This window comes from Suricata suricatta, chromosome 10, assembly GCF_006229205.1.
Source record: "Suricata suricatta isolate VVHF042 chromosome 10, meerkat_22Aug2017_6uvM2_HiC, whole genome shotgun sequence".
NCBI lineage: Eukaryota > Metazoa > Chordata > Mammalia > Carnivora > Herpestidae > Suricata > Suricata suricatta.
Genome location: NC_043709.1, coordinates 118,752,663 through 118,767,139, shown reverse-complemented (window position 1 = coordinate 118,767,139; position 14,477 = coordinate 118,752,663). Strand labels below are relative to the sequence as shown.

Genomic DNA, 14,477 nt, shown 5'->3' with positions numbered 1-14,477 from the left:
ATGAGCTCCCTGACTGATTCCATGTTGATGAAGATAAAGTCATAAAGATAAATCTAGGCTGGATGACAGAAAGTCCTGCGTGATGATATTAATTGAATGCATGACTTCATGCTTTATTTCTGAAACAGGAGACCTTGCTAATAGAAGCTGGAAAAAAGAGAAATGAAAAACTTCCAAAATGCTTCCTCCATGCATGAAAGTTGACTTCATTCTGCATGTGGGGCAGGCAGACTTCCTTCAGTGTGGAGAGACGCGTCAGCTACACTGGGACAGTGAGTTTGAGTTTAGTCCTGCAGGTGATAGTGAATGTCTGAAAGGATTTGACTAGAGAAATCATTCACGACATGCTCCCTAAGATTAAACCCGGGAGACTGAGGATGCATAGAACTGTGACTTTTACTCAAGGTTTAGGATTTCCTCTGACATATCTGTGTTTATGAAAAGGATATCACAATACAAGTTCTGGAAATCCTCTCTTGGTTATTCCATCAGTTCACAATGTTAATGATAATGGAGTAATTTCATGTATGCCAAAATAAAAGTCTTTTGATTAAATTAGTGTCAGGAAACCTCGTCATGGTAGGAATCAAATGAGCATGGAGTCTGACCCAATAGCCAGGCTTCGTATGTTTGGAAATGCAGCGCCAAAGGACAGCCAGTGAGAGTTAAGAGTTTGTTTGTTCCTCTGGTCTAAACTTTCCCCGTTTAGTGCTTCAGATCATGTTCTGTAGGATTGATGGTGTTTTCTCCAAACTGTGTCAACATCTCAGTGTTACCCTCCTGTTTGTTTGTCTCTGCCCTCACCACAGGGCAGGGATCAGTGCAACAGAACAGAGCAATTAGATGCCAGGTCTGGTCCCCAATCTTGTCTCCACCTTCACCAATTTGTTTAATCTCTGTGGGCCTCAGTTTCCTCAGTATAATTATCAGTGAAACAACAGTAGAATCGTCCTCATGAACCTGTGCCTGTGCCGGGCCCTGTCTAAACACATGTAAGTCACTGAGCTCACGGCCACACACACACAGAGGCACTCGATAGTGTTACCATTATTTGTTATGGGGCAAAGAACAAAAGGAAAGCTCTATCCTAATTCCACCTTTCTGTTTTTTTACCTCAACACTTGTCCATGAAAATATTATTTCATGTTATGGTTGTCTGCTGCCATTTCATATCAACTGCCAGGAAAGACATGGATTTTATTAATGTCTATTATTTTTTAATTTTTTAAGTGTCTTCTTTATTTTTGAGAGAGAGAGAGAGAGAGAGACAGCTTGAGCAGGGGAGGGTCAGAGAGAAGGGGAGACATAGAATCTGAAGACAGGCTCCAGGCTCTGAGATATCTGTCAGCACAGAGCCTGATGCGGGGCTTGAACCCATGAACCATGAGATCATGACCTGAGCCAAAGCCGGACACTCAACCGACTGAGCCACCCAGTCAACCCTTCCCTTCCCTTCCCTTCCCTTCCCTTCCCTTCCCTTCCCTTCCCTTCCCTTCCCTTCCCTTCCCTTTCCTTCCCTTCCCTTCCCTTCAACCCTAGTAATGTCTATTATTTTTTTATATTTTGAAACTGTTTTGTATACAACATACTGTACATGGCCCAAAGGAAGTGAGACTCTAATAAGACAGGAGAGTACACCAGCTCTTAACCATTACTCTTGTTGGACTTGCTTGTAGTGTCTCTTGGAGCCCAGAAAGCCAGGGTTTCTAGATGGGAAAGGGAAGGAAACTGTTGTTTCTTTTTTATTCTCTCTTAGGTTTATATAGGAAGGATGAAGATCCTCAGCCACAAAATACCTTCCTGTCTGTCTACCCCACTCTACTGGTCTTCCAATAGCACAACAGTAAAGTTTTAGGCTGCTGCTCATGGAAAGGATGTTAAAATGCACAGAGGATCTTCTCTATGTGGAAGGCTCTATGGTGAACTCTAAAAAATCTGGACAATGTGTAGATTAAGAGAAGGGAAATTTACAGTTAGTGCAACAGGAAGTACAGTCCCAAAAGTACCAATGCAACTATAGCTCATAGTTTATTGAAATGCTTAAAGGATGTTGAGCATCACCCACTGTCTTTGAAACAAAACATCAAGAACAAAACCTCATGAAGATGTAGTTGCTGGGCAGTTGTTGGCTAAGTTCACTCACTAGCTAAGTGGGTGCTTTCTTTATTTTTTATTTTATTATTTTTTAAATATAGTTTATTGTCAAATTAGTTTCCATATAACACTCAGTGCTCTTCCCCACAAGTACCCTCCTCCATTATGCTTCAGAAATATTTCAACTTCATATACTTACTGACTTTTGAGATCGTATATAAATAACCTGTACTGCAAATGCCAAGAAGGTAATATAATGATGGTCTTTCTGAAAGAAGAAGACAAAGAGCTAAATGTAACAGAAGAAGAGGAGCCAAACCAGCTTGGACAAACAAAAAGAGGGTATGGATAGTAACTAGTATATTTTTTCAACTATATCTAATTAAAAATTTCCCCAATTTTGTAGTGAAAAGGAATTGAGCATAATTGACAAAGCATCTCTCTTTCTTTCTGTAAATATACTTGCCCACACCTACTCTATATATATAGTGTGTGTTTATATGTGTGTGTGTGCATGAATATGTATGAATATATTTACATATACATGCTTCAATTGGCTGCTATCTAAAAGATATGTTGTTCTTACTTCATGAAATATATTTAAGTGGTCTCATTTTAATCTCTATAAAGATAAAAGTAAAAGGACTCCATTAGGTATTACTAGTATTATTCAAATCTAGTCCCCAGTTGATAATTAGAGCAAAAATCCTTGTTACTAGATGCTCTTAGCAGGTAAAGAACACCTCTTTATGAACTACTCTTGTTTGAAACTCTTGAATCTACTTCCCTATGAGTGCATGCTGTCTTTCTGTGTACAGTCAAGTCTATCCATACTAGAGAGAAGCCATGGGACTATGAAGTAGGTTATATCCAATTTAAGTTTGCCTGTTCACGATACCTTCCATAGGAATATATTGGGTATAATTCATGAGTTGAGCAATGATTGTTACTGGCTAGCCAAAAAGTTCCAATTTGAAATGATAAGAGAGATGAGTTCTTTTACGTAAGACATGCGTAAGATACTGAAAATTTTGAGCAGTAACAGTTTTTAGTCATTGCCAACATTGCCATATTCACAATAGTAGCCAGATCATAATTGCTTTTAGTGTCCAATGAGAATAGCCTTTCTAAAGAAAAGACTTCCGTGTTGAATTTTGATCTGGGAGACAGAGAGAAAGGCACACCTATTCATGGAAAACCATGAGTGGGTAGAATGGAGATATTTTCATAGAGACTGCATTACATGTGAAGAATAGGACCTCAGTAGAAGGTTTTGTGTCATGATGATTGTGAAGCATTTGGCATCAAAATCATTGAGTTAGGCTCCTGGGCTCTTGAGTCCCTCCCATCCAGAGTCACTTGACATTTCAATTTTCTACCCTGGGGTTTGTGAAGGATATGGTGGAAACTTCCTGTATCAGGAAAGAAGAGAACTAGGCTTTTAAACAAAATGCCCATTTGTGATCATACTTTATGACTAATTAGAACAGGAAAGAAAAAAAAGCTAATCCTGGTTAACACAGATTAACACACACAAGAAAGCAGGTTTCAGTCATTGTCAAAACTATCAGAATAAGACTACTGGCTACATCAAAATGACTCTTTGTGGAATATGGCCCAGAAAAATAGTCTAGGAAAGAAAATGTAGGAATCCTATACAATAATCAACACTTTTTACAGTCCCCATCTTAGAGATTTAAAACCTAAAGGAGGAGGAGAGCCTGGGTGGTTCAGTTGGTTAACTGTACAACTCTTGGTTTCAGCTCAGGTAATGATTTCTCAGTTCATGAGTTCAAGCCCTACATTGGACTCTGTGCTGATAGCACAGAGCCAGTCTGAGATTCTCTCTCTCCCCTTCTCTCTCTGTTCCTCCTCTGTTCTATGTCTCTCAAAAATATGTATACTTTAAAAAACAAAACAAAAACCTACAAGAGAGACACTTGGTTGGCTCAATTGGTTAAACACCCAGCTCTTGGTTTGGGCTCAGATCTTGATCTCAGGATTTGTGAATTCAAGCGCTGCAAGAGTCTGTGATGACAGCATAGAGCCTGTTTGGGATTCTCTGTCTCCCTCTCTTTCTGCCCTTCCCCTGCTCACACTCTCTGTATCTCAAAAATAAATAAATAAACATGTAAACAAAACAGAACAAAACCCTATGGGAGCATGTTAAGAATCTGATACGGTCTGGTAATAAAACCTGTTAAACTTTGTTGAAATAAGCATTTCCAACAATTGTCTGATGACAAAATCCTTTCATATGTAATGCCTACTAATATCCTTCATGCTAGTTTTCTTTATTTTGGGAAAGATTGTTCTGGTCAAAAACAACTAACGGCAACGAAATTAGAAAGAAAGCCCACAAAACTGGACAAACCAAAAGTCTAACTGTATTTCCCTTAGATGTTCAGACACTCCATATTTTATGAACCTGTATATTCTTTTAATTTTTCTGTAATAATGATTTTCTAGGTTACATTTCCAAAGGGATAAAATTTGCCCAATTTGAAAGCCTTTTTTTAATTGTTATTTTGGGGGGGGTCACATTTAAGTTTTAAATGGATTGAGAATATTAGAATGATAGAGAGATATTTAAAAGTTATATTTACTGGACTCTCAGTTGGGTTGTTGAACAAGTTGGCTATGTATGCAACTTTCTTATAAGGAGCTAGTGTCTTTTTCCATCTGATTCTTCTTTTTGTAAAAATTGTTTGCTAAATATTGAACACATATAAACACATATTTCTAAAATATGTGAAATATCCAAAGATTAAGAAGGAAACAGATATCTCACATGTTTCTTTCCCAACTTAAGAAGAACAATAGGGATCTCCTAGAAGGTCCCACGTGCTCTCCCCAATGCTTCTTCCATCCCATCCCCCACACACCTAATGGTAACGTTGACCTGAACTTTGGAGCTACCATTTTTCTCTCTTCTTTGTAGTTTTCTGGTACATGCATCCATTAATTCATGGACATTTTGAATTTTCCAAAAGGAACAGAAACATCTGTTCTAAATTAACCATCATTTTTTAAACTTCACTATCAAAAAGCAGAGCTGATGGATTTTGTAAGCATCTTATAGAAGCCTCATGAAAAATTTATTATTAATCTACATCTAATGAAACCTGACTAGAGAAACTAACATGAAACTATTGAGAATTAAAACTAAAAATATTATAATAAAAAGAGAGAAGATAAAGCAGCTCCAAAAAAAGAAAAATGAAATAGACATCTACATATATATACATATATACATACATATATATATTATATATATGTTTGCCAAATGTCAAATTTATAATGAAAATGTGACAAGATTCATCATTTGTTCTTCTTGCACAGCACTGAAACTGTGTGGAAACTTTTGAATATAAAAGAGCCCAACTATGAAGCAATTATGAAGATTTTTGCATAACTGTCCTTAAGTTATTAAGGCAGCTAAATGAAGCACAAATAATGAAATAAAACATAGGCCATTAATGCTCTAAAAGAAGTGTGATCTGTTATCAATGAGGAGCAAGAAAGCATTGACATTATTTTAATAAGAAAGCATTTTTCTTAGAAATCAAATTTAAAAAGAGGTTCTCTTTGAAAACATTTTAAAGTATTTGCTCCAAAATTGAAACCACCCTCGCTCTGGTCTGCAAAAATCTCTAGTGAACAGAAATACCCTTCTTAGCTTGAAATTTCATTCTTGACATGTGATTATTATGGAAATGACATGCTGTACATTTTTCTAAAAGTGAGTATATATTTATACCATATTCATTTCTCTTTAAAAATGTTGCTGTTTTTTTTGACAACATGAAATTTTAAGTATTTAAATGTAATAATTTGAATGCAATTGGAAGTTTTATTATGCAGCTGGCAAATGCTAGGCATTTATACTAGTTATGGGAGGGAGCAGTGCAATCATTTTATGAGCTTCTTGTCAAATATGTGTTTGTAGAAGCCACTAATCAGAAGACATAGACCTGTTTTGGGGATGGTTAATCCAGGGCAGTGACTCAGGAATCATCCACTTATCTTATAGTTTACATCAATTGACATTCTATTTTGACATTAATATCCTTATTCAATGTTTGATCTATCACAGCACAGTTGGTAAAATTTCAATTGTTGGGTTAGTATTTGCCCATTAACTTATTTTCTAAATGTTTATTTATTTTGAGAAAGAGACTGAGTTTGCATGCAAATAGGGGAGGGGCATAGAGGGAGGAGAGAGAATCCCAAGCAGGGTTTGTCCTGTCAGTGCAAAGCCTGACACAGAACTCCATCCCACGAACCATGAGACCATGGCCTGAGTGGAAATCAAGAATCAGATACTTACCCAATTGAGTCATCTGGTGCCCCTCCCCATTAATTTAAAGTAAAAAAGGGTTTTATTTATTTTTCTATATGTCATTAGAATATATTGCTGGGTCTAAGAAAAGGAGTTGAGATTGAGAGTTATAAGCAGATTTAGGAGTAAATGCTCAGTTCAAATGTTACTCTTTTGAGCCTAAGGGTTTTGCTCATTTCTCTCCAGCAGAACAACCCATGAAACCATGGCACTTGGACAGGACTCTTCCAGCTCCCTGTTGCTCATGCCATTAGTTCCCTCTCCACTCCAGTCCATCTTCCTTCTTATTTCTAGGGTCACAAACCTCCAAAGGAGGCACATCATGTCATATCTTTTCTTAAAAATTGCTCCTGATCCCTTATTGCATGGAGGAGAATGCCAAGGCTCTTCCCAGTTTGAAACCAACACCATCACCCCAGCACCATCTCCACCCACATTGCAGCATTACTGAACCTCCCCAGCTGGATGGGGCATTTCATCCTCCCTGGCTGGGCCATGCACTTTGAGGCTCCATGTGCATTGTGACATATGTCCTCTGAACTGTGGTCCCCAAATTCACCCAGAATCTTAGAATGCCAGCTTCTTTGGAACATGGGTCTTTATGCGTTAACAATTTCAGGAATAGATTCCAGTGATTCATCCCCTATCTGTAACACCCAGTGCTCATCCCAGAAAGCGTCTTGATTAATACCCCTTACCCATTTAGCCTGCCCCCCCACCCACAACCCCTCCAGCAACCTTCATTTTGTTCTCTATATTTATGAGTCTCTTATGTTTTGCCCCTCCCTGTTTTTATATTTTTCTGCTTCCATCCCTTATGATCATTTGTTTTGCATCTTAAATTACACATATGAGTTAAGTCATTTGATATTTGTCTTTCTCTGACCAACTTATGTCACTTGGCATAATACCCTCTAGTTCCACCCACATTATTGCAATGGCAAGATTTCATTCTTTCTGATTGCTGAGTAATACTCCATTGTGTGTGTGTGTGTGTGTGTGTGTGTGTGTGTGTGTGTGTGTGTATCCATTCATCTGTCGATGGAAATTTGGGCTCTTTTCATACTTTGGCTATTGTCAATAAATAGTACTGCTATAAACACTGGGGTGCTTTCAAAACAGCACATCTGTATGTATCTCTTGGATATATACCAAGTAGTGAAATTGCTGGGTCATAGGGTAGTTCTACTTTTAACTTTTTGAGGAATCTCCATACTGTTTTCTGGAGTGGCTGCACCAGTTTGCATTCCACCAGCAGTGCAAAAGAGATTCTCTTTCTCTGCATCCTCACCAACATCTATTGTTGCCTGAGTTGTCAATTTTAGCCATTCTGACTGGTGTGAGGTGGTATCTCATTGTGGTTTTAATTTGTATTTCCTGATGATGAGTGATGTTGAGAATTTTTTCATGTGTCTGTTAGCCATTTAGATGTCTTCTTTGGAAAAGTGTCTATTCATGTCTTTTGCTCATTTTTAACTAGATTATTTGTCGTTTTGGGGGGGGTTGAGTTTGATAAGTTCTTTATAGATTTTGGATGGTAACACTTTATTGGTTATGTCATTTGCATATATCTTCTCCCATTCCATTGCTTGCTTTTTAATTTTGCTGATTGTTTCCTTCACTATACAGAAGCTTTTTATCTTGAGGTCCCAATAGTTCATTTTTGTTTTTGTTGAGTCATGTTGAGTAAGAAGATGTGTTGAGTAAGACGTGTTGTGGATGAGGTCAAAGAGGTTTCTGCCTGTGGAAAAGGGGTCATTAAAGATGTAATTAAACTAAAGATCTTGAGGTATCCTTACATTAAGGTCCAGCCCTAAATGCATGGTGGGTATTCTATAAGAGACAGAAAGCACAGAGATAAATAGAAGGAAGAGGCATGTGAAGATGGAAACAGAGATTGGAGCAATGCATGTTCAATTGCTGAAGGAATGCTGAAGTTTGCCCATAACTATCAGAAGTCAGGAGGAAGATAGTGAATGTATTCTCTCAGAGCCTCCAGAAGGACCCAACCCTGAAAACATGTTGAGTTTAGATTTCTGGTCTCCAGAACTGTGAAAAAATGAATCGCCATTGTTTTTTTTTAAGTTTTTTTAACGTTTATTCATTTTTAAGAAACAGAGACAGAGCTTGAGTGGGGGAGGGGCAGAGAGAGAGGAAGACACAGAATCCCAAGCAGGCTCCAGGCTCTGAGCTGTCAGCACAGAGCCCAATGTAGGGCTCACACTCACAAACCATGAAATCATGACCTGAGCTGAGGTCACCTAACCAACTGAACCACTCCAAAAATGAATCACCATTTTTTAAATATAAATTTATTTATTTATTTATATTTCAGAGAAAAAGAGAGATCATGAACAGAGAGAGAAGGACAGAGGATCCAAAGAGAGCTCTGCACAGAGAGCACAAAGCCCCATGTGGGACTCAAACCCACAAACCGGGAGATCAAGACCTGTGCTGAAGGCAGACATTTAACGTACTGAGCTACTTAGGTGTCCCTAAATCACCATTCTTTTAAGCCACCAAGTTTGTGGTAATGTGTTATGTAAGGCAGCCCTACTAGGCCAGTACATCCTCCCTCTGCTTAGGATGCCTCTTCTTTTACCCATGAGGCAAATGCCTTCCTCAAGACCCAGCTCAAATATCTTAATTCATGTCAAAGGAGTGAGGTGTAATGATTAAAAGCCACAAGCTTCTGGACACAAATCTTACTTCTGTCATTTAATGATTAAAAATTCTCTGGTCTTCGGCTTTGTAAAAATGGGGGTAGACTTTTTAGTAAATATTCTGAAACACATAAAGCACTTGAAATATCAGTTCCTGATATACAAAACTCCTTCAAAAGTTGTCAACTCTTATTTTTATGTGTAAATGTCCCTAATTTTTTCAGAAAAATATTTATTACCATCTTTAATCGGAAGAATAATATAATATGAAGATACTTAATCAATGAGCTAGTGCATATGAAAGGCTTAGATCTTATATGTGATAAGTAGTCAGTAAAAGTTCGCTACTATTATATGCAACCTTCTTTGAATTTTTCCAGATGAAATCATTCCCTCTTCCAGACTCATTGTAACAGCTCTGTCCCTGCTGGAATAAATGCTTTGCATCCATAGGATCTAGCACAGAACATGTAGGCAAACAACATTGAATCGATGAGTGCATGAATGCGTGGATGAGTTTGCATCAATAAGTTGGTATTGCTCTCTTGGACCGGACTATGTTTCTTTTAATACAAAATCCATGATTTGGATGTGCAATGAATTGATTATCCGACTGTCTCAGCTGCAGTCCAGTAACCTCCTGGAGTTTACTCCAGACTTTGCAGGAGTTTACTCCAGGAATTGCAGACTCATAATTCCTCTAGGTTCCCAGCCTCGTGCTTTGCATGTAGCAAGTCCTCTGTGAGTGCTTCTTGCTGTGCTGATGGATGTCTGTGTGACGGGCAAACACCTGCTTGGCTCTGGTCGCTTCTCACATTTGGATTGATTCCTTCTCTCACATCTTTGATTCCACTTATAGTGACAGGCTCAGAGATGCCTGTCACACACACACACATTTATAGTTTCTGGTCTTTCATCAGGTGAATAGATGGTATGAGAAGGTTAGTAAGCTTTCTTGTTAAAAGCAGTTTTCTGCCTGGATCCATCCAAACACCAGTTTAAGAATGGTATCCCCACCTCCAACCCCAGTGAGCCTCCTGCCGAGTCCCGACTCTCATACAGGAGAAGGTGCTTTTCTAGAGTCAGGAGCAGTCTATCAGGGTCTTTTTCATTTCACACAGAGTGTTCACCTGACATTTATTGAGCACCTACTATATTTTCTAGTCTTCTACAGGTTATCCCTGAGGTTTGCTAGAGGAGAGTAGGAAAAGAAAGCACTGGGTAACTCATATAAATTATATGCTACTCATGTGCCAGAAAGGCTGTGAGATACTTTTTATAAGAGCAAAGGTAAAAAGTACTTTTGCATTTGAACTGAGTCAGATGGGGTCTTCAGCTGTCCGTATCAGAAGCTTAAATTCTTTATCTTCAGCATAACAAAACAATAGGAAAGAAAGAGAAAAGAAATAAATTGGAAAAATAAAAGAAAATCTGAACAACCAATTGGACTTAGGAAAAGATGGGAGCCAGGGAAGTTCCATGGGGTTTATGTAGTATTCACTCATTCAATAAATATGGTTTTTAGTAACTATGTGCTAAGTAGTTTGCTCAATAATTAAGACAGAAACTATCTGCCGTGAGAGAGAGAGAGAACAAATAAACCAATAAACATACAAAGAAACTTCATATGGTGAAAATGGCCATGAGCAAAAATAAAGGGGATAAAGAATGACAAGACAAAGGCAGAGAGCTGTTTAGATGGCACTGCCGGGAAGGTTCTCTCTGAGCAGGTGATGTAAGCAAACCCTAGTACAAGATGGGCAAGGACACTGTAGAGTGCCCTGGGGAAGAATGTTCTGGTTAGCGATATGGACAATAGCACAGGCTTTGAATTTGAGGAGCCACAGAAGTCAGTGCAGCTGGACTAGAGCGGGAACAGGTGGTTAGACCACTTAGCTTAAAATAGTGAATCCCTTGGTTCAGATGAACACCTCTGGGAGGGGCAATGCAATTGACCTGTTGGGGGTCAAGTGCCCACACTTTGATCAGAAAGGAGGAGGCATTTGGAAGAACAGTCCTGACGAGATTGCATGCAAGGGAGCAGGCCAGCTTCTCGTAGGAAGTGTAGGTGCTATTATCAGAAGAAGATGAGTAGTCACAACACCAGCCTCCTTGGGAAAGTCAAATGTCTTGTTTCTCTTCTCCAACTTAATACTGTAAATGTTCATTGAGCACTTCTTTGTCCAAAGATTTGGGTCTGTGTTGTGGGGGGTTCAAAGGTAAAGGCCCAGATCCTGGATGTTCAGGGAATCGTGATGAGTCTCCTAAGGCTGCAGCACCTTTTACAGGCATGGAAAGAACATAGTGGGAGACAGTTTTAGACAAGGATATTGGCCTACTGCATGGAGCCTCTTTTGGTGGTTTTTAAGTTGGGAGATGTTGAATATTCCATACATAGTGCCTTGCTTAATTAAGTACCTTATGAAAATAATCATCCATTTATTTTAATACAATGAGGTTAGCTTGGGGCATCTGGGTGGCTCTGTTGGTTAAGCATCTGACTTCAGATCAGGTCATGATCTGAAGGTCTCATGGTTCTTGAGTTTGAGCCCCATGTTGGGCTCTGTGCTGACAGACAGCTCAGAGCCTGGAGCCTGCTTCTGATTCTGTGTCTCTGCCTCTCCTCCACTTGTGCTCTGTCTCTCAAAAATAAATAAACATAAAAATTAAAAAATAAATAATAAAACAATGATGCAGAAGTGCATACAATGGTAGGCTATAACATAATGCTCAGTAAATAATTCCCAGAAACAAATTAGAAAAACACATATAAAAATTTAGTAAAATTTCATAAAATTTCAGCATACTGGTTCAAACTTCTCTCCTTCCAGAGAAGTTTGTGGAACCTGTCTCAGTAGCATTTTTACCAGCTCCATAAATATTATATCTATATATTTTCAAGATATTAAACTTGTCTATTTGTCTTTCTCTTGGGGACTCCAACAGAGAAGTCCTATTACTTCAGCCCAAATTGCAAATATTTACTTAGAGCTTTCATAGCAACCACTGTCTTACCTGTGAGGCCCGTTTCCCAGGAGAATTTCTCCAAGACAAAGTGAAAGTCAGGAAATGCAGTAGCAAGTTTGTTGACAGTGTAAGATGAGTACAGAGACTGGAAAGGAGGATGGGGTAGGTACTTTAGAATTAGATTCCAACAGGATAAATGTTAAAAGTTATAAGACTCAGGGAATTGCATGTTACAAGTTTACAGGGAATTGCATGTTACAAGTTTACAGGAAGTAGCTTTATTAGGAGAACTAATATATGTCCAATGAAATAAAGAGATTGTGTGCCTGGGTGGCTCTTCGACTCTTGATTTCTGCTCAGGTCATAATTTCAGGGTTGAGGAATCAAGCACCACATCAGGCTCCACATGGAGTGTGGAGCCTGTTTAAGATTCTCTCTCTCTCTCTCTCTCTCTCTCTCTCTCTCTTTCTCCCCCTCCCTCCCATTCATTCTCTCTCTCTCCCTCTCTTTAAAATGAAAAAAATAAAAAAGAAATAAAGAGAAGATAATAAAGACAAGGGCTTTATCCTAAATAAATAAAAGCAGATGTAATTCATGAAAATATTCCAACATATACATTCCTCTTAAAAATTATTTCACCAGCTAACAGACATTATTTCATCAAGTAGCAAACATTGTATGTTTGTCATTAAAGATTTTTTATAAACATTCCATTTGGACAATGCTTACTGTATCAAATGCAAGAGTATGATATTAAAGTCTGCCGAATTCAATCAGCAATCAGTCTCATGTTTAATAAACTGATCTAATGCCAAGCGTCTTTTTTCAGATATGATCTTCTAAATTCATGTTGGACTTTGGCATTTATTCTTTTTACAAATGTATTCTTTAAGGAAACCTCACTGGTCTTTGATTTCACCAACTCTTTCCTCACCTGAGTCTGGTCTACTGATGAGCCTGTCTAAGGCATTCTTCATTTATGATATATTTTTTTTAAATTTCTAGCATTTCCTCCCAATTCTTCCTTAGAATTTTCATCTCTTTACTTACATTATCCATCTTTTCTTGCCTTTTCTCCAGTTTTGCCATCGGAGTCCTTTGCATACCTTTCAATTGCAAATTCTGGTCTGCTAATTCCAACCTCTGCCATATTTGAGCCCAGTTCTTTGCTTGCTCTGTCTCTTCAAACTGTGTGTGTGTTTTTTTTTTAATGCACATGGATATTTGTTGCAAGCTGGACATTTGTATTGAAGTGGATAGGTACTGGGTCTGAGGTTTTGCATTTATTTAATGAGGAGTTAGCCTCTCCGTGTACTGCGTGCGGAAGCTGCAGGTGTAATAGGCTCACGTTTCCTCTGCTGGCCATGTTTTTGTCTCTCCTGTTTTCTTTAGGTTTCCCTACAGACTTCCTAAATAAAGTCTGAGCCATGTGGATATTTCCATTGTTCCTTGTGCTGCTTCCAGTGGGAGTTTCTGCTCCTGGGTTTCTGCTCCATTAAGTTGAGAACCCCTGTATCTACCAGTCTGTCTCTCCAACACTGGGAAAGTGGTTGACCCTGTGACTTCGATTCTCTAAGATCTAAGAAGAGTTGTTGATTTTCAGTTTGTTGAGCTTTCGTTTCTGTTGTGAGGACAGGACATACAACTACATGCTGGACAGGAAACTAGAGGTCCAGGAACCCTCCCTTTGGACTTGGAAGAGTCTAAGAAAAAAAGTTGGGAAGTAACTACTTAATTTCTAAGCAGTGTGTTCAACGTCTGTAGCCCTGTCTGGGCCAGTCCTAAATCTTATCTGCTGAGAGATGGGATCCTAATAATATACCTTGAAGTTTAAAGAGACTTTGGGTATCTTATACAACAATCTGCTTCTATCTATTTTTTGAATATGAACTTTTCAGAACCCAGGACAATATTACTTTATGAATTTGTTCTATGCAAAAGTAACATGAGTTACTCATACTTGCCTTGGAGGGTTTACAGGTAGTGCATTTGTGAAAGCAGAGTGTCTGTCCCCTTTGGATCTCCTCATCTTGTAATGTCAAGGCAGTGAAAATTCTTAGAAAATGACTATTTATAATTTGCCAGCCTAATTTGTACCCGGTTTGTTTGCTGTGGCATACTTGTTTTGTATGCAATGTGTCATTTACTCTCCTTCACTCTAGAGGGTGAATTCTTTATTTACAGATGAAAGTAAGGATCAGAGAGGTGAATTGGCTTTCCCAAGGTTCCATTGCCAGTCAGTGGCTACACCAGGATTCAAACTCACATCAGTCTCCAGAGATCTTACTCTTAACCAGGAAGTTATAATTCTCCCTCTAAGAGGAAGTATTTGGGGGACAGATGTTTGTAACATTTACTCATCAATTCTGTATTTATTCAACAAATGTTTATTAATCATCTATTTGTGCCAA

At 38.5% G+C, this 14,477-nt stretch overlaps 2 long non-coding RNA genes across 3 annotated transcripts in view; one reads left to right on the top strand and one right to left on the bottom strand.

Moving 5' to 3' along the window:
- Positions 1 to 14,477, top strand: part of LOC115305509 — a 69,316-nt gene that overhangs the window by 28,572 nt on the left and 26,267 nt on the right. The window lies entirely within an intron of this gene.
- Positions 1,592 to 2,362, bottom strand: LOC115305511. Its single transcript, XR_003914821.1, has 2 exons — positions 2,294 to 2,362; positions 1,592 to 1,706 (listed from the first exon to the last, which is right to left on the bottom strand). It is a non-coding gene; the product is annotated as an uncharacterized LOC115305511 (long non-coding RNA).